Source organism: Dermacentor andersoni, chromosome 4 (genome assembly GCF_023375885.2).
Source record: "Dermacentor andersoni chromosome 4, qqDerAnde1_hic_scaffold, whole genome shotgun sequence".
Classification (NCBI taxonomy): Eukaryota; Metazoa; Arthropoda; class Arachnida; order Ixodida; family Ixodidae; genus Dermacentor; species Dermacentor andersoni.
The window spans coordinates 173,052,301-173,077,572 of record NC_092817.1 but is presented as its reverse complement, the minus strand read 5'-3'; the positions used below and the strand labels follow the sequence as shown (position 1 = coordinate 173,077,572).

Genomic DNA, 25,272 nt, shown 5'->3' with positions numbered 1-25,272 from the left:
ACTGGCGATACACCTTTCCTTGTTTGTAAACACGCAGCCCATGGCATAGCCGCCTATATAGGCGGCTATGCCCATGGGCGTCTTGCGCTGGAGTTTGAGGTATAGTAGCGGCGCCTGGTGGCGGTGCGGGAAACGACATCTGGGTCGTACCAGCTTGGGTCGTATTAAGCCCTGGCTGTGGCGAAGCACGTTTCTAGGCCGAGTTTTGCGTCGATTCGCACTTTTTTATGCCCTGTTGCGAGTGCGAAAAGGCTCGTCACTTCTCACAGACCACGCCGACCACGCTGCGAGCTCGCCGCAGCCTATAGTTTAACGAAAACGGACTCTCCGTGTGCCGTGGGACGTAATGCTGGGAGCAGAAGGAATCGGTGATGCCGATCTGGAGAGACCTAGCCCAGCCTCGAAAAGGCGTCACCGTCATTACTTCTGCGTCGTGGGCTGCCATGAACAAGAAGGCCTGAATCCCAACATCAGATTCTACCGTTTTCCTTCAAGGCCTCACGAAGTGGCGCGTCGGGCGCGCTGCATAGCTGCAGTTCGTCGCGCTGAGTAAGCGAAACTTCGTGCCATGCTGACTGCTTCGCCTGTCTTGAAGCTTGCTTAATTATCTGCGTTCGAAATTTCGGTCTTTTGCACCTACAGTCCCGACAGCAGACCGACATAGCAGCAGGCATGGCTGGTAATTCACGATTCGAGACCCGGCCACAGCGACAATAGACAAGAACGGCACCGAGAGCGGCGCTGCTGCGCCGGCATTGAGAGCGCCGCATGCGAAGCAAAATTCTATTAGCGGGTGGTACCCCTCTCCCATCTCTCGTTCGTGCCGCCTTGATTGCCTCCTGCACTGCGCGTGTTTTGGCACGTTTCGCGCCGCGCGCGGTGTGTGCCTACGTGTGTGCGCGTGGAGAGAGAGAGAGAGAAACAACTTTATTGACCAAGGGGTTCGGGCACGTAGCATAGAATAAAGAACAAACTTAGAGAAGGGAAACTGTACCTTCCGCCGTGGTTCGAAAATAAGCAGCGGCAGCGCATGGAACTTACTTTGGGGGACGCCAGATGACGTTGCTCAAACCGGAAGCGGAAGTGCACTTTTTTTTTTAGAGCAAAATTCAATATGGCCGTTTTTTGCCGGTCGCGTACGCTGGTACGCGCCGTGCTTGCCCTGCAGGCTATGCGGCATGCCTCAATGCCTTCGCTGCCGCGTAGGTGGTGCGTTCTAATTGCCAAGAGCCTCTACTGACGCCCATACAAACAAGCCACAAGTGAGTGAACAGAACGCGCGACTTTATTGGCAGAAGACAAGCAGTGTACATTCTCGTGCAATAGCAGAAATAAAGTTTGCATGTCGAGATACGCTGGAATCATTGACGCGAGCTCGTAAACGGCTCACCGTCGTCGTCGCACGTGGTGGTCAGGTTAACGAGCAACAACCAGCAGCGGAAACATATTGGACAGAGTGTGCCACTTGTTTGCAGCGACAGTCGCCGTTAAAAATGCCCAAATTGCATTGCGAAGCAATCGGGAGACGCAGGCATCTGCTACCGCAGCCTACACAGCGACATGGGCTACCCCAGATTTTAGCCATTCACTCCTTTCCAACCTGCACGTTTCTTTTCTTTCGGGGGCCGCTAATGTGTGGCTCACACTTGCTGTCTCACATTGTCTCACTATGGACAAGTCGCTTTCGTGGGCATCGCCTCCATCAGCTACTTTTGCGGGCCTTTCCAACCATCTGGCTATCAACTTCATACGCATCGGACTATGTAAGCACGTATGCTGGTCTCCGTTCATGCCTAATCGCGGCCGAGAAAGGCCAGAGGCACAACATGCCCATTGCTGCAGTAGGAAAGCGCGAACGGGGAGCACGAATCACGGTGCATGAAAATTGGGAGTCTATGTCGCTGTGCAGGCTGCAGGAGCGAATGCTTACTTCGAGAGACTGCTTCCCAGTGCAACCGACCAGGTCGCAATATTCTAAAAACATAACACTGCGACCATAACCAAGTGACATAACAGCAAAATTAAACAGCAATCAGTCACCGCATGAGGTTCAGACAATACATTAAACATTGGCGACGAACCATATGGCAACAGTGAACATTCACATACACGGGTCTCTTAGGGTACATTAAGCTGCCTACCTACAGGCGGAGTGCCTGCCTTCGTCGCACGTGGTGGTCTACTAACGAGCAACAACCAGCAGCAGAAACAGATTGGACAGAGTGTCCCACCTGTTTGCGGCGACAGTCGCTGTTAAAGATGAGCAACTTGCAGTGCAAAGCAATCAAGTGACGCGGGCATCTGCTGCCACAGCCTACACAGCGACATGGACTACCCATCATTTTAGCATTGACTCCATTCCAGCCTGCATGTTTCTTTTCTTTTGGAGGCCGCTAATGTGTCTCACACTTGGTGTCCCACATTGTCTCAATATGGACAAGTCGCTTTCGTGGGCATCACCTTCATCAGCCACTTTTACGGGCCTTTCCACCCAACTTCATACACGTCCGACCATGTAAGCACTTATGCTGGTCTCCGTTCATGCCTAATCGCGACCGAGAAAGGCCAGAGGCACAATTTGCCCATGGCTGCAGCAGGAAAGGGTGAACGGGGAGCACGAATCACGGTGTGCGTAAATTGGGAGTCTATGTCGCTGTGCAGACTGCAGGATCAAATGCTTACGAGAGGCTGCTTCCCAGTGCAACCGACCAGGCCGCAATATTTGAAAAACATAAAACTGCGACCGTAACCAAGTGGCATAACAGCAAGATTAAACAGCAATCAGTCACCGCATGAGGTTCAGACAATACATTATACATTGGCTACGAACCATCTTACGGCATAATGCTTGCCTTTGTCACATGTGGTGGTCTGGTAACGAGCGACAACCTGCGGTACAAACAGATTGGACAGAGTCTCGCACCTGTTTGAACCAACAGTTGCCGTTGAAGATGAGCAACTTCCATTGCGAAGCAATCAGGTGACGCAGGCATCTGCTGCCGCAACCAACACAGCGACATGGACTACCCGGCATTTTAGCGTTAACTCCTTTCCAACGTGCACATTTATTTTCTTTCGGGGGCTGCTATGTGTGGCTCACACTTTGTCGCAATGTGGACAAGTCGCTTTTGTGGGCATCACCTTCGGCAGCCATTCTTGCGGGCCTTTCCACCCATACGGCTATCAACTTCATACACTTCGAACCATGTGAGCACATATGCTGGTCTCCGTTTTGAGCAAATCATGGCCGAGGTAAGCCACAAGCACAATTTGCCCATTACTGCAGCAGGCCAGAACGAACGGGGCGCACCAGTTACGGTGTGTGTATACTGGGAGTCTATGTCGCTTTGCGGACTGCAGGAGCAAATGCTTACCTCGAGGGACTGCTTACCAATGCAACTGACCAGGCCCCCACATCTGAGAAACGTAACACAGTTACCACAGCCAAGTGTGGCAGCAAAACCAGATTCTGCAATCAATCACTTCACTGTAGCTTGCACAAAGACCCAGGCTATCAAGGAAGAGGAGCAATCATCAACGAGACTAGGAATATGGAAAATGAGAAAGCTTGCATTCAAGAGAGAAGCCACTCTGCTCTGCAAGCATTGAAGGCTAAAAACATCAAGAAAAGTAAAATGGTGCATAGCACATGTGCATAGGTTAATGCAAGATGCATGCCGATGCTGCATCAGCTATTTTAGGAGGGGAATTGCGCATGACAACATACACTAGAAGATACTGCTACAGATATGTTAGGCTGCTATACAGTGACTGGTATTAAGTATCAGCGAAGAATCGGTTGACCTTTATATTTGGATGAGGATGAATGACCTCTAACAAAAATGGGCAATGAGAAAGCTTGCATTTATAGAAGAAAAATTACACTTGGCGCAAACGGAATTAACATGGCTAGGAAGCTGATTAAGGGCAAGCTGATGGAACTCAATCTTTTGGCCAGCGTCGTCCGTGCTTGGTCAGATGTTGCAGGTGCACCTGAAGACGAAGAATTTCTAGAAAGTCCTTTTTGAGTTACCTGGATGACTCAACCAAATGTCCGTGCTGGTGGAATGGTGGCTGAAGCTCTTTTCAGTCTTGACACAGTCCTCTGCAGACTTGATATCTCATTCATATTCTTCTGCATGTGCTTCATTGTTCTTGGTGTAAAAGCCTTGCAAATTCGGCTCCAGCCCCTTCCTGTTGGCGCAGATAGGAGCTCCTGTGATGACCAAGATGTGCTTGGCATAGACTCTGTTGAGGCAAAACGGTGACACATGAGATACAGCACAGATTAGCCAAATTTACGTGTGTTTTATATGTTCGAACCAATTATACTGAACCATAAATATGAACAAACATTCATATCTGCTGCAAACAGCAAGCCAATACAGCATATATCAAACATATTTATTTCTGAACCATGTGTTGTTTACCTTGTAGTAGTAGCCAATGTCCACACAATGACCTTGTTGTAGCAGGCAACAGCTTCTGTTTAGTGCGTGGAGTGCGTTGCTTTATACTGGTGCCGTCTTCATTACTGCATGTCTGGAACAGAAATTTTGACTGAATCAGAAATTGAAAAAGCAAAGTTTTAAAATGCAAAAAGGTGTGACATATATGTTGTAATGATTTGCGACTACAGAACACATGCAAATGTACACTGTCTGTTCTAGGGTGCTTAAGCAGCATGTTAAATAAATATTGCTATTGTCCATAAAATTGATGTCTGCCTAACTACAATGCATGTCAACAGCGCAAGTAATATTAAGATCACAAATGAGAACATTTGTGGGTTCATTTATACACTAGAAGTGATCACACTGCTAGTTCCACAAGCAAATGCATGAAAGTCATGAAGCTATTAGAACTGATGCATTATTTTTCTGCACGAACGTGATGCACCGCTTCACTACTGCAAAAATAAATGCCCTACGGTAAACCAATCTGAACAGCAAGAACATTTGGAACCAACAAGTACGAAATATGGGTGAATTATCATGCTTGCAACTGTTTAATACATTAAATTCTGTACTTTCACTTTATTTTACCAAAGGATTATTCGGTTTTGTGGACGAAAGACGTTGCCGGCCGACTCGAAAAAAATGTTTAATATGTATATTGATAAGGCTACTCAGTCACCTACAACCACGGCTACAATAACATGAAAAATGAGACGCGCGTTCCGATATCGCTCTTTCTTTCCTGGTTGTGTGTGTAAACCAAACGACAGCCTCGCAAGTAAAGGTTTATTTAGGAAACAGCAACTGAGATCCTCACCGCCCTTATGTAATGCAGGATCTAGTTCGTTAACTTGTGCCCGCCTGGAAGGTAATGACACGGATATTATATAACGATTCAAGCAGCGGTGTTAAACGACTCACCGTTATTGCCGTTGTCAGCCGCAGCAAAATCCAGCTCCCGTTTCGATGCAGACCTGTTCCGAATGGCTCACGACCGAAACCCAACTGCCGGGCTTACATGTCCGCTTGCAAACACGTAACTTCACCCCAAGTTAAATAACGCGAGACATCGAAGCGCAAGAAACTAGTTTTAGAAACAAAGCAGTCTTGAGTGTACGAACGAATGAATCCGTGCCGCCGTGCACTCGGAAATACCGGTAAAAATTTTAAATCCAGGTCAGAGGTCACGTGAAAGATCGATGATGCTGAACGCTATTTGCGTTTATAATGGCAAAGAAACAATAAACTTACTAACAAAGAGCACAATATCTAATTAGCAATGATCATTTTGCGCTGTTTTTATGTAAAAGAAAATGCTTCGGTAATTGTAAGAGAAAGTTTGTAAGATAAAATTGCGCTTATTACGACGCCTCTACCGGGAAATGTTGGAACTAACGAACGAATCCCGAAAGTGATGCTACTACGTCGGCTTTGTTAGCAGCGGCGCGCGGTCGATTTTTTCGCCCTCTGTGGCCATTTGTTGAACTTGAGAGTGTGCTACCCCTGCACGTAGGTCCCAGGGTCCCCGCACGACACCACTGCGCTACACGTTTGTGAGTTCATGGAGTTCCATGACGTGGGCGGCCCGGTCTTCTGCCTGGCCGGGTCCGTCGAGCGCAGAAGGGTCTCCCATTCCTCCCATGTAGTCAGGAGCTCCGGGCCCCGCGGGGGAGGGTCCGCCGGGCATTTAAGGAGAATGTGGGTAAGCGTAGCATGGGGGTGAGTGCATTGAGCACACGAGGGGGTGTATGCTCCTGGGCGGATGCGGGAGAGAAAATAGGGGGAGGGAAGGGTGCGGGTCTGGAGGCGGCGCCATAGTATTTGGTGATAGTTGCCAAGGGATTGGTGGGGCGGGGGGTATATCTGACGTTCGGCGCGATATGCCTGGGTCAGCTCGCTGAAAGAGTGCATGCGCTCCCGGGAAGAGCTCGACTCCGATTCCGCCGCCGCCCGGTTGATGAGACCTCGGGCGTGGTCATTGGCGGCTTCGTTGCCGGGGTTCCCAGAGTGCGCAGGCACCCAGATCAGTTCCACCTGGCGGGGCGGGTTTGCGGAGGGCGAGCTGAGAATGCGGAAGGCGGTCTCGTAGACTCGTCCTCGTGCAAAATTTAGGAGTGCGGTTTTTGAGTCGGAAAGGACGTAGCGAGCATTAGTGTGTGTAAGGGCAAGCGCGATCGCCGCTTCTTCCGAGGATTCCGGGGTGGATGCGCCAGGAAGGTGGAGAGTTGCGATGGGTTGGAAAAAATTGTTAACGGCTACAGCTGCTGCGTCTTCGCCCGTGCAGGCCGCATCCACCCATACCGCGTCAGCTTCGATACCATAGTATTTGTGTAGAGCTTTTGCGCGGGCTTTGCGGCGGGCCGAATGATAGGTGGCGTGGGTGTTCCGAGGGAGAGGTTTTACTGTGAGCTGAGTGTGTATGGGGCGGGGAACTGAAAGGAGTGTGGGGTCGGCTGCTGGTATGTTAATTCGGAGAGCGTCTAGTATGTAACGTCCTGTGATAGATTGAGCTAAACGAGAGTATTGTGCTTGTCTATGGGCCTCTATGAGTTCGTGTGTGGTGTTGTGGAGCCCAAGCTGGAGAAGTTTGGTGGTTTGCGTGTTAGGGGGGAGGTGTAGGACCACCTTGTAGGCTTTACGAAGCATAGCATCTAGGGTGGCGATTTCTTCTTGTCGAAGTCGAAGATATGGTATTGTGTAGAGGAAACGGCTAAGTATGAAGGCATGAATGAGACGACACAAATCGCGCTCCTTCATGCCATAGTGTTTGCCGGAAACTCTTCGGATGAGGTGCGACAGCGCTTCCGTCACCCGCTTGAGTTTCCGGATAGTGAGAGTGTTCCGGCTGTGCTCTGGATGTGTAGGCCCAAGATCCGCATTGTGTCGACCTCCGGGACGGGGCGTCCGGCCAGAGTAACGGTGATTGGGGCGGTGGGAAGAGTACGTGGTGAGGGACGCATGAAAATTATCTGAGACTTTTCCGGGGAACAGGAGAGACCAATGCTTTGTGCGTGCTGTTGTGTGATGTTTGCAGCGGTTTGTAAGGTTTCCTCTATGTCACCATCACTGCCGTGGGTGGTCCACAGAGTGATGTCATCTGCATAGAGGGTGTGGTGAAGGTGAGGGATATTTTGAAGAGCATGGGCTAAGGGAATGAGTGTGGAATTGAAGGGGAAAGGACAGAACCTTGCGGAGTACCCACTCCGCTGAGGGTGTACGGAGGGGACGCATGGGAGCCCATATGAACCTCGGCCGTGCGTCCCGAGAGGAACGCTTGTACGTACGCGTACATGCGGGCGCCTACATTGAGGGGGGAGAGAGCCGCCATGATCGCTTGGTGTTCTACGCGATCAAAGGCCTTGGACAAGTCCAGGGCCAAGACGGCTTTAGTATGAGCGGGGATGAGAGGGTCAAAGATGTCGTGCGTCAATTGAAGCATTGCATCTTGGGCGGAGAGACCTGGGCGGAAGCCCACCATGCTGTGCGGATATAGGTTGTGGTCGTGCATATGCTGATTGAGTCTGTTTAAAGCAACATGCTCCAGAAGCTTCCCGAGACATGATGTGAGTGATATGGGGCGGAGGTTTGATATGGTGTGGGGTTTGTTCTGTTTCGCGATGAAGATAATTTTGGCATGGCGCCAGGACTGTGGCAGGGTGCCCTCTCTCCAGCATTGATTAAAATATTCTGTAATCTGTGTGATAGATTGATCATCCAGGTTACGGAGCATAGAGTTTGTTATTTTGTCCTTTCCCGGTGCAGAGCTTGTGCGGATGTTTTGCAGGGCCATGCGGACCTCTTGTTCCGAAATATCGGTGTCAAGGGCTTCATTCGCGGCTCCTGTGTAGGGTGGTAGAGGGGGGGAGGTGCCGGGTGCCGTGTGTTCTGTCCGGAGTTGGTCCAGAAGGGTGTCGGGGGAGAGCGTGGAGTTGTGGATGAGGCGTGTGATGTGATGTTGTGATGCTGTGCGCGAGTGTGTGGGGTCAACAAGATGCCGTAGGAGTTGCCATGCGTTCTTGGTAGAGAGGTTGCCAGATATACTGTTGCACACCTGACCCCAGTTGGAACGGCACAGCTCCTCGGCGTGTGCAGCGATTTGTGTCTGTAGCGTGGCCAGTCTTCGTTTTAGCTTTCTGTTATGTTTTTGGCTTTTCCATCTCTCTAGGATGCTGTGGTGTGCCTCCCAGAGGTGGGCTAGGCGCGTGTCCAGTGTTGGGGTGTCGGGTGACGTGGTAATGTGTTGTGTGTGTGCGGTTATATCGTTTAGGAGAGATGCGACCCACTGATCAATATCTTGTATCGGGGTGTCTGGGTGTTCTTGTCGTGCGGACCGGATTGCATCCCATTTGATAAGATTGTGGGTGAGGAGTCGAGGGCTGTGTTGTGTGTGAGGTATTTGGATGGCTATCATGTAATGGTCGCTTCCGAGTGTGTGTTGCGTTCGTGACCACGAGATACCTTTGAGGCAACGGCTAAGTGTAAGGTCCGGACTAGTATCCATGGTTACACTGTTGCCAATGCGGGTTGGTGTGTGAAAGTTGTTATGTGTAGTAAGGCGCAGGTCTTGGACAGTAGTCCAAAGCCTGCGACCCCGTGCTGTGGTGTACCGATAACCCCAGTCTGTATGCTGAGAGTTAAGGTCGCCTCCTATGAGTAGGGGATTTCGGCCCGCGATGCTATTAATTTTATGGAGTAGAGTATCGAGAGTGGTCATAGCTTGGCGTGGGGTGTGGTATATGTTGGCAATAAAGATCGGAGGTGTATTAAGTTTCGTGGGGATGATTTCAATGAGGACACACGGAGTGGCGGAGGTGATTGTGTGTTCTTGGTAGGTAATAGTGCGATGTATCAGTGTGGATACCCGAGGGTTGGCGGTGGTGTCTGAGTGTACTGCGTGGTAACTGGGAAGTTTGGCTTGGTGTTGTGTGTCCTGTAACAAAAGGATGTTAGGTATGGCAGGGAGGGTAGGTATTAAGAGCTGCAGCGGCGCGCGCTTGCGCCGAAAGCCGCGGCAGTTCCATTGAATTAGTGATAGGTGGGTAGAATTATCCCGGCCCGCCATATTGGAGCGTGGGTGGGGCGAGGATAGGTTCTCGTGGTGGTAGTGGAATAGGAGGAGTAGGTAGGTGTAGGATGGAGGTAGGGGAAACCTCCTGTGAAGAGCTGGTATTTGTTTCTAGCCTCTGAAGGCGCGTCTCAAATTGTGCAAAAGTACGTTCGAGAGTTAGGCTTAAGCGTGTGAAAAGTGTGTCCATCTGTTGCTCAAGGCGAGAAGATAGCTGTTCGGCGAGTGTTGTGAACTTGGTTTCGAGGCGCGTCTCCAGAGCTACCAATTTGGCGTCAAATTTGGATTCCAAGTCTTTGAGATCAGCCTGATAATCGGCATGCGAGTCCGATGTGCGTTTCTTTTTATGGGGGGGTGAGGCGGGTATGGCTGGTGCGGTGGGTGATTCTACAGTGGGTGGGAGGATTCGCTCTGGGGAGGGATGCTGGGGTGTGGAGGGGGGAACGGGGTTGTGTGTTAAAAGTGTTGTGAGGCGGCTTACCTCCACACGCAGAGCCCGAAGCTCCTGGTCGCGGGGGTCCGGGGTATGCGGGGTGTTGCTTGCCAGTTTTGTGTTCACGTTGGGCGTCTTCAGCTTGTCCGCCCATGTCGGCCGGTCCGAGCTCTTAGAGCGCCCTGTTTGTTGGCCGGCAGATGGTTCCGGGCGTTCGGATCCTGTACTGCGCGGTGAGTGGTGGTCGTCTTGTCGCCGGGATCGTGCTTCGCGTTCGGGGGTAGGCTTCGTTGTCCTGTGGAGGTGGCGGTGCTCGCATTCCCGGGTTCCGGACAAGTGCGGGCCTTGGCAAATGATGCAGACGGGAGTGCATGTTGGATTTGGTTCCTTCGGGTGTGACTCGCCGCATCTGGGGCACTTGTGTGTCCTAGGTTGGATACAGACATCCGTGCGGTGGCCTATGGTCCGGCAGTTGCTACAGGTCTCGACCCTTGGTGTGTAAGGCGTGCACAGATGCAGTCCTCCGCCATAAACAATTTTTCGGGGGACGATGGCTTGACCGAAGGTGATAAGTATCGAGCGTGTGAGTCCCATCCGTCGAGCATCTAGTATAGTAGCGTAAGGGTTGCGGGCGATCAAGTCTGCTAGAAGCTCTTGCGGCGATTCTTTCCAGTAGGCATTCGTGATAACTCCCCTAACTGAGCCATCAGGGGGTGCGATATATGCCGCCATGGCATACTCACGTTGGTCGTAGATGATGTGCTGGAGTTGCACAAGCTTGAGAGCGTCATCTTGATTCGCCGCAGACACTATGCAAGTGTTATTGACCGGGTGAATTCGAAGTGTCAGCGTAGATGGGTCGGTCAGTGAAGCGGCCTGCATGAGAGCGGTGAGGAGGTAGCGTGGCTGGAGCATCGTCAGGTCCAGGCCTCCCTGGGAGCGGAAGACGACTTTATATTCGTCTGGGGGAAGAGCTGGCAGTTTCTTGATCTTTTGTGCAGCTGTACGGAGCACGCGTAGCTGCGTCGAGGAGCTGTGTGGTGCGGGAGTTGTGGCGGTATCCCGCGTTTCCCGCGACTGACTCAGCGATTCCCGACCGGTAGGATCGGCGCTTGGACCTTGGGTCGCTTTTCTGGTTTTCCGGTGATTCGCCTGTGTTCTCAGGACTTGGGTCCAGTTCCGAGGGTCATACTGGCTCGGGTCCATGTCGGTACCTTGCACCTGAACCTCCATGCTGTATGAAGGCGTTGGTGTAGTCGTGCGCACTCGAGGTAGCAGCGACCGGCAGTTTTCGCCGTCGCGGCGGCCGAGCGTCTCGCCGGAGCTGGGGAGCCGGAGTCACCGGGGTTTCGAGGCGAGCCGTGCCGCTCGCGGTGCCTCGGGGGCCCCCGGCTGGGGGCGGCGGTTCGGGCCGAAGTACGTGCCGTGGAGCAGTGTTTAGGCACGTCTGACCTCGACAAGCGCGTGTGGTGTTCTCTCTGCGCGTGGAGATTTCGTTCGAAGGGCGGTGTACAGTCTGTTTCACATTTAGGGGAAAACTCGCAGCGCATTGCATCGCGATGCGGCGAGCACTTGAGTCCGGCGGCGACAGCAGCTCGCGCAGGTGCTCGAGGGGCGGGATCTTGAACGGCGTCGTCTGCTACGGCGGCGCGCGCGTGAAATGAGCCGGTATTCTTTACTATGCGTTGTGCGACGCCAACTGATACGCCTCGAAGGTAAGTTCATCGCTGCAGGGCAGTCATAGACGACGTACTGATTCCATACATTATTGACGGCCCGCTTCTGGAAGGCGACTATATATTCTAACGCGATAGGTCGCCGATCCACACTGCTCGTGTGGTGCAACAACTGCTAGAAGAGCGCGCAGTCACTCTCTTGGAGTGGCCGCCTCAATCCCCGGGCGCCAACATCATTTAAAATGTCTGGGGCTCGTTGAAAGTATCGCTGGCGCACCGTCCCCTCTATCAGTCGCCCGAGGATAGGCTTCGATCCACCATCGTCACTGACTGAGACGTGCTGCGAATGAACACATCCCTGATCAAGTCATTCTGCACTTCACTGCCTTCCAGGATGAGCGCTGTCATCGCTGCCGCTGGGGACATGACGAGATACTAACTGAAGTTCCGAGCGTGACGTGTCCAATTCCCCGCCGGCGGGCAGAGTCTGTCTGGTGTAGCGAATGATTGTCGAGAAAAACCATTTCGAGCTCATTGTCTGAACCTAAAACATTCATTTAATCGTATCCGTTTGTTTCATCGTGTTCGACTCCCATAGTTATCATTGTTGAGTGCTTTGTTTTCCTTTCGAGTCAAACAAAGACTGAACACGTTGCGCGCACATCTTGGTGCGTCTTGTCGCTGCTTATTACGGGAGCACACACAGTGAAGAAATATACGTACACTGCCCCTGACAGTAGCACGCTTCCCGACAATGCGGCCAGCGCGCGCCGCCGTAGCAGACGACGCAGATCACGACTCCGCCCCTCGAGCGTCTGCGCCTGCTCGAGCTGCTGCCACCGCACGACTGTATTGCTTGCCGCATCGCGATGCAATACGTTCCCAGTTTTCCCCTAAGTGTGAAACAGACTGTACACGCTTCTATTTGCCTTTAAGAAGATCGGTAGGCTTGACGATTATTTTTATGGCTGCAATGCGGCGAAAGGGCAGCGTCTGCTTAACCATGTAAGTGACGCTGAGCAGGTGATTGGAAACGACATCGTATGTACCGCCGGAAAAATCGTCAGCACATACGATGCGGCACATACATACGGCACATACGAGCTAAAGTCATTTTTGCAGTTTCTCACAATATGTTTGCTACAAATCCGTGTTGTCTCTGATGGCGACAACGGTCTTCCATCGACACTGTGCGGAAATAAACAAAATATATCGCTGCATAGCACAAGTACGACATGCGCACACAACTTTAACTAGTGCGTCCCCTACAATATGGAATAGAAGCAGCAATGTAGACAGCTTGGCCATTTTTAAACAGTGCTCAAGAGACGGAAGTTGAAAGTATTAGTAATCATTCCTGCTTCAGCAATGCCGGCGCGACCAAGACGCGGGCCGCGTATCGTCCAGTAACTCGATCGATCGGTGCAGTGGTGAAGCGGGAATGAACTCCGGTCATGTTCAATGCATCATGCACATATTCAATTTCTCGGCACGCGTGAACTTCGGCCACTGCTAGCGCATACAACAGAAGTGGTTTCCATTCTTGGGCAGCGCACACATAAACGAAACACGAGAAAGAAGACAGGACAAGCGCTCGTCGAACAAAAGTTTTTATATGAATAAAAGGATTATGTACCGAGTAATTATTAAATTCATGTGGGTTACATATAAAAACCGTCATACACTCAGGAGTGATCAATGAACGAGCTCGCTTCGTTTGCCAGTTGTTTACTTCGCTCGGCGCACGGCAGTAATCCATGTGTGTCGTCTGCTTTTTTCGTACCATTTTCTTGTGAATCGGCAGAATTTCACTGGTGGCATCAACCATATCGTGTTTACATTGCTGTCGTGACAGTTAACAACACAATAATAATTTCCGGTCATCCGAAGAGGCGCCCTCGCAAACAAGAGACGTTTCGCGCGCAGCACGAACTGAACGCGGGGGCGGCGGAAACCTACACCCGTTGGAGATGAAATCGTTCCGCCAGGGGAGAAACGAGCGCTGGCGTATAGGATGAAACTTGGCGTGCGGTCGTCTATTAACAATTCGACCGATGCGAAGTGGTGAAGTGTATGCAAATGAGCACAAATGGTCGGGCTCATTCGATGACAATTCACTACTCCACTACGAGCAGCACAGGTTAAGAGAGTTAAATGCGCTCATCCTTGATCTCAAGCCAGCACGTCAAGGCAGCGCAGCAAGGCAGTATTGATTGCAGCACATCGATATTCGAGCGCTGTCATTAAAAGCTACATCAAGCGAGCAGCGCACAAGCTCGCGCTACAGCGCGATTCGCACGCACGTGCGAGCTCATATCCATTGCACCAGTTTAGCGGCATGCAGTCAACAAAGATTGCAGGAGGCCCGCCGTTTGGCGGCATGTCGAAAGACCGCTGCCGTCGCGGCGCGTACGATCGTGCGCTCGAGCAGTTCGTACATCGCGGCGCGTACCGTCGTGTGCTCGAGCAGTTCCGTACACATGATGTCTGCTTATCGCTGCTGTGGATTCATTTATAGCACGCATTTCCTCGCGTTTGTGCGCCTGAATCTAGCAGCTAGCGTGCAAACCTTACCTGTAGTTCCACTTCGTACGCGACTCGCTTCACTTGCGATTGACACCGTGCTAAAACTTCGCCGCCTAATTCTTGAACGGCGTACACGTATTCGGCACTGCATAATTTCTTGCCTTTACGCAGCGTGCCACCCCTGAAAAAATCTTCGGCGCCCGATATACGCAGCAGGCCGTGCTACAACACAACCGAAAAGTGGCGGGTCCATATTGTAAACGTGCTTTCCGAAGCAGACGACCGAGCTTGGTACGACCCATTTTAGGACAGAGGGCGCTTTTTACCATTGATTACTGTCTGACCATTGATTACTGTCTGATGACAGAAGGAATTCATGATAAGTTGAGAGAAATGGTCATCGATGAGGAAGGGTTTAGCAGCATAGGGAGTGACCATAAACGCATCATTTTGAAAATGGGATATGTAGTTGGGAAAGAGAGCAACGAAAGCAAAATGGCCAGTCCAAATTTGAACGCTGAACAAATAGCAAATATAGTCACTAGAGTGGAGGAAGAAATTGGCAAGTTGCCAAGTAAGGGGTGGGAATATGGTGAGCTTCTAAGTGTAGTAACGACAGAAATACGGAAAGAGAAACAACATGTTCATTGGAAAGGAAAAAAGAAACCGAAAAGCTGGTGGAACAAGGAGATACGAGAAGCCATCGCCGAACGACAGAAAGCATCTCGAGAGCACAGGCAGGCAAAGAAGGCGCAGTTGCCACAGGATGAAGTAACCAGTAAATGGGAAATATACCAGGAGAAAAAGTCCATGGTTCAAATACTGGTGCAAGCAAAATTAAAAGGTGAAAGTGAACGTTGGTTGTCAGAAATACGTGAGAAAAAGAAGGCTGCACCTAGAATATTTTGGAATCACATAAAATTATTAGGCAGGAAGGCAACAACAATACAACAACATATCCTAGACGAAGATGAAAACAGACTGGAAGGAGAAGCAGCAATAAATTACATCCAAAAAGTAACAGCCGAATCTTTCCAAGGCAAGGACAAGGTTGTATTTGAAGAAAAAAAGAGCATGAAAGAGACCCAAGGGGGAAAGGAGCTAGTGCTTACAAATTTAAACTGGAAGAAAGCGGAAGAGAAAATTCCTAAGCGCACAGCCACAGGGCTAGACGAGGTTCCCGTTAGGCTGATAAATGAACTGGGACCAAAAAGTAAGGAAGCTCTCGTGAAAGCAGTTGAAAAAACTTTAAAAGATAGACGAATACCAGACAGTTGGCGACAAAGTAGAATGAATTTAATTTATAAAGGTAAGGGGGAGAAAGACAGAATTCACTCGTATAGACCGTTGACCATTACATCGGTAATATACAGGCTAGCAATGCAGGCAGTGAAATTAAAGCTTCAAGCATGGGCAGAAAATAATGGCATTTTGGGAGAGCTTCAGAATGGCTTTAGAATAGGTAGGCGTTTGGATGATAACTTGTTTGTTCTTACTCAGTGTATTGAAATATCAAAAGCAGAAAGCAGACCGTTGTATGTAGCCTTTTTGGACATTACAGGAGCATACGACAACGTAGACCGCAGCATTTTGTGGGATATTCTGGAAGGGGAAGGCTTAGGTAACGATTGTATACAGCTTTTGAGAGAGATTTACCTAGAAAATACTGTTTGCGTTGAATGGGAAGGGATGAGGAGCGCGGAGAAAGTTCATATCAACAAGGGACTGAGGCAGGGGTGCCCTTTATCCCCGCTGCTGTTTATGATGTACATGGTGAGGATGGAGAGGGCGCTAGAAGGAAGTAATATCGGGTTTAATCTCTCATACAAACAGGCAGGTACAGTAATAGAGCAGCAACTCCCAGGTTTATTTTATGCGGACGACATTGTGTTGCTCGCAAACAAGCAAAGTGATTTGCAACGTCTGGCTAATATCTGTGGACAGGAAGGCAACAAGTTAGGTTTGAAATTTAGTGTTAGAAAATCAGGTGTTATTGTATTCAATGAAAACAGTGAACAGACAGTGGAGATACAGGGCCAAGAAATACCTCGGGTAACAGAATATAAATACCTTGGTATATGGATAAACGAAGGCAACGGATATATGGAAACACAGGAAAAAACCATAACAGTCAAGGGGAAGAGAAATGCAGCCATAATGAAGCACAGAGCGCTATGGGGATACAATAGGTACGAGGTCCTCCGAGGTATGTGGAAAGGGGTAATGGTTCCAGGACTTACTTTTGGAAATGCGGTTGTTTGCTTTAAATCAGGGGTACAATCAGGACTCGACGGGAACCAAAGGTCAGTGGGTCGCCTCGCATTGGGCGCTCACGGGAAGACTACAAATGAAGCTGTGCAAGGGGATATGGGCTGGACTAGTTTTGAAGTGAGGGAAGCCCGCAGTAAAATTGAGTACGAAGAACGGCTGAGGAATATGGAGGAAAGTAAATGGGCTGGGAGAGTGTTCAGGTATCTGTACAGGCAAAACATTGATTCACAGTGGAGGAAAAGAACTAGGAAGCTTACCAGCAAGTATGCGGCCTGTGGGGTGGGCAACACAGCAACAAAGAAGGTCAAGCGGAAAGTCAGAGAGGCTGAATTAATCTCATGGGTGGCGGCAATGGAAAAGAAACCTGCCATGAGTAACTACTTAAGGGGAAAAAACGAAATTAGGAAAGAAACCATTTATGATAACTCAAAGGGAAGCTCATTACTTTTCGAAGCGAGATCGGGATGCCTTAGAACACGCACCTATAAAGCGAGATATAAGAATGAAGAAGAAACATGTGCTTGCTGCGGTAAAGCTAGGGAAACGACGGAACATATTTTATTAGAATGTGAGGACGTCTACCCAGCGGTCGATTTAGGCACCACTGGCCTCCTTGAAGCCCTTGGGTTCAGCGGGAGCAGTGGTAAAGCAAACAGGTCCGCAATAGACATCAGTAAGAGGCGATTGGAGGATTGGTGGAAGAAAAGTAGGGAAACGACAAAAGACGGAGACGTACAAAAGCACAGTTCGCAATAGGGTATCAGAAAATTTGGACGTGGTAATTCATAGTGGGGTTTTTTTTTTTTTTTTTTCATTGGTGAACATAGGTAGGATATTAGGCAGCATAGTAGTAAGAGCTTGGTGGCGCAAGCCACCGCCCCGTTCCAAAGGGGACGCTCATAACATCCATCCATCCATCCATCCATCCTCGCAGCGCTCCCTGGGCAATGCAAGAGCCCCATCAGCCGCGTCAGCGGAATGGCCGCTGGTTGGAAAAAAACAGTAACAACCAAGCAAGAACCGTCCTCGTTTAATTTGCGATTACGTATCTACAGCGGCAGCCCCCGTAGTTTTATACCAGGCAGGCATGGGGAACTTCTTCCATGCTATTCTAACCATCCTACCATGCCAGTACGGTCACAGAATAAAGAACCACTTGCACACGTACGTAACCATCGTAGAAGATGACACAACTATATGGTCCACACTTCAACCAAGGTTATTCGTACGAAGCACTGTACCGGCGATGCGCTACTGAGGTATAATTGTCACTTCAAAACAACTGTAAAGCATAGCTGTATCTTTAGAATATAGTATGATTTTTTTTATTTACTTTTTGGCGTGCTTTTTGTCGACCTTCGATGCAGTGCGTCCCTTTGCCAGCTGCATGGAAGAAGGAAAATTTCTTCCTTCCTCCATGACTAGCCACAGAAAACCTAGGGCTAGCTTCAAGTCGCAGCATGCCACTGCTGTGAAGCCAGTAGCCGAATCTTATAACGGTTCGGAATACGAACCGTTCGCTTCGCCGCTTACGTCACTAGATGTGCCACTCCCAAGCCGGTGGTGGAAGAAGGGGAGGGCGCGACCAATAGATGAGAGGGTGCCACTTCTGAAGTGTACGTCATTATATGACGAGTTAATCGAGGAATTGCAGAATGTTTCTGCTTGTTAAATAAATGTAAAATATAAATTAAATATTATACGCCAAATTCTGAAGTATAAACTTGTGGTGCCGGACGTTTACGCAATGCAGAAGTAATTTATTAATATCATTCTTTTTCATTCTCAGCCCACAGGCGGTATCGCAAGCGTAAATGAGTTGGCAGAGCGCAGCGCTATGTCGTCTGCTACCAGGAGCTCGCACGATGCACGCAACAGGAACGCACTGCCAGCACTTCTCAAGTAGCTAGCGCGACAAAACCATGAACTGGTTCTTAGGGACACATTTACTAGCCGACTATATCAATTTTCCTTCTTTTTTCGCCCTTCGTCATTGGTTCGGACATGACTCGCTCGCCGCCGCGCTGCCGCTATCCCTGCGATCTGCCCCACTGCGCGTGGCATGATAGAAGCAATGGAACTTGAAATCGAACATTACAGTATACGGGCCCTGCATTGCCTGCGCGAAGTCAAATCGAAGAGTGTGGTGCTGACGGTGCGCGCTGTGCCGTGAAATTGAGGAACAAAGTGCAGCACTCCCGAACTTCAGAAAAAAAGGGCAGCCAAATAAGAGATCTCCACAATATCTTCCCGTCCTGACTGCATAGTTTTATCAGCCGAACGAAGGAAGCGCTGAGCCAGCCTAGGTTGAACCCTTCTGACTGCTGGACGGCGATCTGCAAGCTATTCACTCTGGTGATAGCACTAGGAATTCGATCTCACCATGCAAATATCTCCTTGGCATTGGCTTTGAAGCTGAAGTCACGGGAAAGTTGACCCAGCCCTTCAACCGGCCAACACAGTAACTGCGAGAGCAACTTTGTGGACAGTGTCGGCAGCAGAGATCTAGGCCATTCCGATGAATGCTTCACGTCTGACCGACCTCTGGGAGCTGCAGGCCGGTGGCGATTAACCGCAGCGCGCAATGTTCCTTCCTCTGCGTGGAATGGCCACTCGTACGCTTGCACCCGAGTCTCCTCCATATGATAGCGTAGCCTGCAAAAGGTCTACTTAGAAAGCCAGCAAGGGTGGTGCAAACTCATTATCCGTCACTTCTTCGAACGCGTATCGCACTTCCAGCCGTGGTCGACACCGAAAGAGCAACGCCAAGCAGACGACGAAGGCAAGTAATAGCCTCCGAAGCAACCAACGCACGCGCGTGCGACGCCCGCCTGTCTCCGGGGTCGCGCGACCGGCGCGCGCGGCCAGAGTCGCAAGCCCACAGCCAAGCCACAGCAACGGAACCCAAAGCGGACTACCCCTTCGCCGGTTCCTACGACTGGTTCGCTTTGAAGATGATTGACAGATGCGTGACCTATTCAAAAATTGCGATACCGCCCCACTGCCTCTGACGACCTGTGACGTAATCAAAATTTTGGCCAATCAGGTGAGGCCAAAGGAACGGTTCCCCAACCGAACCGTTATAAGATTCGGCCCCAGATTTGAATTGGTAGACGGCTAGAGCTTGAAGATGTGCTTAGGAAATCTGTGCAAAATCGGTTTCTGGCGCGGGACGCGTGAACTTGAAAATAGCTATATGTGCTCATTACGTTACAAGGCCTCTGGTATACCCTGTCAACGCAATTCTTTTTTCTCTGGCCGTTAGTCATTGGTTTTCATGAAACATTTTCTATACAGTCGAAAACTTGCAAGACATTGGCAACGTATATATATACCTTACACATGTTAGCGTGCAATTATGTCTCGACAGCTGCAGTGTCAATAAGTATGGTCGGTGCACCCACATGTGCGAGAATAAAAGTTTGGAACTAATGATGTGAGAGAATGCTGATGGCCGTAGGTGTTCTATGGCTGATGCACCAGCAGGGACACGTGTTGATACAACGGCACTGTGGCCTACATCTGATTTGCCATGACACAGCAAAATCATATGTGCTACGTAAACTGCACCACACTGGCGCAAGACAGACTTTCTTCTCTTTCTTCATGCATAAAGAATAACAGAAATTTGTGTTTTGTTGGAAGGTAGGTGGCTGCGTGTTTTGCACTCATTCATCATGTCATGCGACCAGTTTTACTTCTTTCATTGTTTTTCACAATGTTTCACATCAGGCATATTGTTCAAGTGGCTCGATATGTGCCTTCCAAGCATATAGTTGACGTTCTCGTGGAGAGGTTTTACCAGCATTCCCGTTTGTAAACTTGGCAAAACTCATCGAATAATCTAAACTTCCTAAATTGTTCTGCAGCAGTACACTTTTCGTGATTCTGGAGATGCAAGAAATGTGGTGAGACAGAATTTTCAGTGGAAAGAATCGGCACCTGAAGGGGATAGCATGGCTTCATTGCAGTTCAGTCCATGTGGTTCGTGCAGTAAATCCAGATCCAAATATACGGGAACATAGCTTTTTTTAACATCAATTTCCCTGCTTGAACAGAATGGCCATCCCGAACAAGCTGAGCTGGTCTACATTGATGAATAAAAAAATTTCAGGAATTGCATTATACTGTATTGCATTCCTGAGTACAATCATAATATGATTACTAGTAGAGTATATTATGCTCTACTAGTACTTACCTGTGCTGCAGTACAACCCTAAAAAATAGTATGCCTAAGCATGCCTTCACATGTAAATATACCATTCACTTTCGTCACGCCGTTCTAGCGGTTTCAAGTGGCTACAATGGCTAATTAGCACTGTGCACTATTTAGCCAGTTTGTCTTTGCATACTGTGCTATTTTGCAATTACGCAACATATGGTCGAAAGAGAGGGCAATGGCCTCATTCTTTCGGAAGACGGAAGAATCCAAAAGTTATGTAAACTAAAGGTGTTTTATTCAGGCACCACAAGAAAGGGACAATATAGAGTACAATGACAACCAGTCGTTCATTCAAGGCACCACAGAGTTATCACTGAATATGGTGCTCACTCAAACACCACGTACATGAAAGGAACAAGTAATTGACTATAGGTATGTGCACCTTAGTGCAACTTGGTTCGTGACAAGTCACGGAGGAAGGAAACTAAGGAGAGGCCCTGACGTCACTCTTTGTGAAGCAAAAGTGAAGCCGGAATTTGGCGTTGCTCATGGCGATGCTCCGCCTTTTGGGCCACCCTCCTCGCTTGTTTACATCTTTCGCGAAACCACGCCGCGCTGCGCGTGGTGTCGCGCGCGGAGCGCGCGCGCTCGCGCAACACCTGGCAGAGCACGGTGCAGGTAACACAGCGCAACAAGACACGGGGACTAACGCAAACCCGCCCACTCAGCGCCTTTGCCACGGCCCGAAACCTACCAGAGCAACACGTGTGAGCGCTCAAAACCATAACAACGCCGCCATTGTGGCCCAAAAGGCGTGGCCATACAACAGAAAAAATAAAAAAGCAGCAAAAAAATGAGAACCTACTACGTCATTTCCGCCACACTTTTCTCCTAGCGCGCGGAGGGGGTAGGGCCTCTCCTTAGTTTCCTTCCTCCGTGTGACAAGTACATCACTTCGTGAACGCACGAGCTAGCTAACGCAAGATGGAATGCTATTCGTGATGAGTATAACTAAGCTGAAAAAATAATTTACTCAACATAAGCTCATTGTGCTCTTGTTTGAGCTTGAATGAAGCGCTGTTACCAACGTTACTAGATTATTTTCAGTTGTCAAACTCCGCCGCGGCACCTCACCCCTTTCTGTCACGCCCGCGGGGCGGCGCGCGCGACACTGTCGGCCTAGGCCGACATAAAACCCCTTGATAATTTGAAAGTACCGACACTCTCCTCCTCACGGCGCTTTCCTCCTCGATTCTCCTCGCCCGCCGGCTGCGCACGGCGCGTTTTTCCTCCTGGGCTCCCGCGGACGGGCCGCAGGATTCTATGGAGGCGTGTTGATTTGGCCCAGTTGCGCGGCCCACTGGGGTTGGAAATTTTGAGAAATGCTAATAACAGCATCGATAATGCTGGAGGCAACGTTTATGAGGAGGTTGGTTTTTTCTTAAAGCCGTATGAACGGTGTATACCGATGTAAAAGGAGCTTTGGGGCGAGTTCTATACTCCGGACAATTTTTCTGCCACATGATCAGATGCTTTACTTCGTGCGTCTATTCTAGTATTGCTTGTGACACATCCCTTTGTGCGTGGCTTATTAAGCGAAAGCGTTAGACCTCTGTTTCAAGGTCCCGTTGTGAGCTACAGAAAATATCACGTGACCGAAGGAAGGCGGGAAGCGAACCAAGGCATGTGCAGCCGCGCATAGGAGATGATTAATGATTAGCAAAGTAATGATTGATTACTGATTGGATTAAGATGAATTCGGGTGTATTAAGGAGGGTTAAGGTGGATTAAAGTTGATGAAAGTGGATTAAGGTGCATAAAGGAGGACAAGGTTGGATTAAGGTCTATGAAGGAGGCTTAGGGTTGATGAAAGTGCGTTGAGATGCATTAAAGACGATTATAGTGGATTAGGGTGGATTAAACTGCATGAAGAAGGATGAGGGTGGATTAAGAAGGGTTGAGGTGAATTAAGGAGGATTATGGTGGGCTAAAGTGAATTATAGTGAATGAAGGAGGACAAGGGTCGATTAAGGAGAATTAGGGCGGACTAAGGTAGATGAATGTGGATTAAGGTGAATTAAGGACGATTATAGTGGATTAGGGTGGATTAAAGTGAATGAGGAAGCAGTAGGGTTGATTAAGGAGGATTAAAGTGCATTAAGGAGGGTTAGAGTAGATTGAGGTCGATGAAGGTGGATTAGGGTGCATTAAGGAGGACTCTCGTGGATTATGAAGGATTCAAGTGAATGAAGGAGGATTAAGGTCGATGAATGTGGATTCTGTGGATTAATGTGCATTAGGAGGATTATGGTAGACTAATCGGTCTTAATACTCAATGAACCCTAATTCACCTTAGTCCACCCTATTCCACCTTAATGCTCCTTCATCCACCTTAATCCAGCTTAATACTCCCAATCCACCTTAATAAAACCTAATCAACCTACATCGCCCCTAATGCACCTTAGCCTACCATATACGGTCTTAATCTTCCTTTATCAATCCTAATCCATCATAATCCGCCTTAATCCTCCACCATCCTCCTTAATCCTTATTCATGCACCTTAATACAACTTAATCCTGCTTAATAGTCCCAATCTACCTTAATACACCCTAATCCACCTCTATCGAACCTAATCCATCTCCATGGTCCCTAATACACCTTAATATACCCTAATCCACCCTAATCGGTCTTAATCCTCCTTTAGCAACTCTAATTCACCTTAATCCACATTAATCGACCTTAATCTTACTTTACTCACCTTAATCCTCCCTAATCCTAGTTCATGCACCTAATCCACCCTAATCGGTCTTAGTACCCTTTCATCAACCCTTCACCCTAAACCAACATAATCCGCCTTAATTCTCCTCCACCCACCTTAATCTTTATTCACGCATCTTAATCTTTTTTAAGGCACTCTAATCCACCTTAATCTTCTTTAATACGCTAATAAACATTAATCCTCCCTAATCCAAATTATGTCAATCACTAATGATTCATTGATTAACTTGGGTAATCATTCTCTTATACAGGGGTGGACATGATTTGGGTCATCTCTGGCCTTGCTTGGGTCACGTGACACTTCCAGTTTACAACGCGACCTTGAAACATTGAGATCTAAAGGCTTTCGGCTTAAAACTTAAAGAAAAACTAAATGTTGACAAGCTAACGCTCATCACCTGCAATACCACGGGTATACTTGCCACTAATTTTTTCAAGGCGCAAAGCAGAATCTATAATGCTGCACTTCCGACTGAATACCAACAGTTAGCGACGTGCGAGAGGAATATTAAGCATACTGAGGACAACCGCAAAAGCGCTGTTGAGCAGGCCGGAAGAATAAAATGGCTGTGGCTTAGCTAAGGTTAAGCCCAGGATGCGAAGCATACTAGCCTTTATTTTAGTCGTCGAACCACTGTTTAGCCTGGTGAACTGCTGTTGCTTGGCTATATTTGGTTCGGCTAGACGAAGAAACAACTCATGCGTTACTCTGCTTCGCCTTCAAGAGTGGAACGCGACAGCGTTCCCGTCGACCCGCCAAGGGGTGTAAGACAATGGGCTACGGCGCAGCGACTACGCGCCCCGCATTGGACGCGGTGAGCTTCGAGCAACGCAGCGTTCGGCGCGGCAACGAAATGTGCGCCTGAGCAAGCGACGCACGCCTGAGCCTTAGAAACAGCTCGTTTCTAAGGCAACACCGCATTCACTAGAAGCGCTTTTGTACCGCTTTGAAGCATCGTACTCGTGGCTCAGTGGTAGCGTCGCCGTCTCACACTCCGGAGACCCTGGTTCGATTCCCACCCAGCCCATTGCAAGAGTTGAGCCAAAACCACCTAGAAACAAGCGCAGCTGCTTATATACCGCCGCGACGCCGCGAGCGAGGGCGCGAGTTGGAGCCCCGTTTCTCCTCTGTCGTCACGTCACGGTGTCACGTGGTCAGCCTTGAAGGCGACGCCGCGAGCGACGGCGCGAGTTGGAGCCCCGTTTCTCCTCTGTCGTGACGTCACGGTGTCACGTGGTATGGCATGGGGTCAAAGGTCATTGAAGGCGACACCGCCGCGCCTGAGGAGCTGGGTTGAGCTCTAGTAATATGCTTCGCATAAAAAAAAATTCAGCATTGCGGGATGCTTTGCTACGAGCTATTAGAAAGACGCCTCAGCTCGCCAAGAACGCTGTTCTTTGTCGGAACAAAGTTCTTTCGACCAATGTCATGCAGCCACTGCTTCCTGCGCAAGCCGTTACGCTTTCCTTGTGGTATCATAAAAACGGCATAACCATCTTCAGGCTTCTTGCTGCAGTTATATGCGCAACAGCCCCGCATAGCGCTAGCACATAGAGCAGGAAACACGGCGTACAACGTTCGCGACGCCGAGCTAAAGCGCCGAGCCAGCCGTGCTGAGGAGGAAAATGGCGCGAACGAAATGAAAAACACAAGCAAAACTCAAGATCCGCGCGTTTCCAAGGGCAACGGCAGGGAGACCAATCGTCGTGCAGAAAAACGGGGGCAAAACTAGTTGCCGCGGGGGAACGCGCAAGGGGCGAGGAGGAGGCGAGGAGGAGGCGAGGAGGTCGCGCGGCGGCGGCAGAGTTCAAAGAGTGTCGCTACTTTAAAATTACCAAGGGACTTTAGGCCAACCTAGAGCGTTGATGAAACGGCATTAAGACCGATTAGGGTGGATTAGGT

The 25,272-nt window shown here is 49.5% G+C and overlaps 1 long non-coding RNA gene across 1 annotated transcript in view; it reads left to right on the top strand.

Annotated features, from left to right (window-relative positions):
• Positions 1-958: 958 nt before the first annotated feature.
• Positions 959-25,272, top strand: part of LOC140217403 (uncharacterized) — a 268,452-nt gene continuing 244,138 nt past the window's right edge. The window contains exon 1 of the long non-coding RNA XR_011893966.1: positions 959-1,262. This is a non-coding gene — a long non-coding RNA (uncharacterized lncRNA). The remainder of the gene's footprint in view (positions 1,263-25,272) is intronic.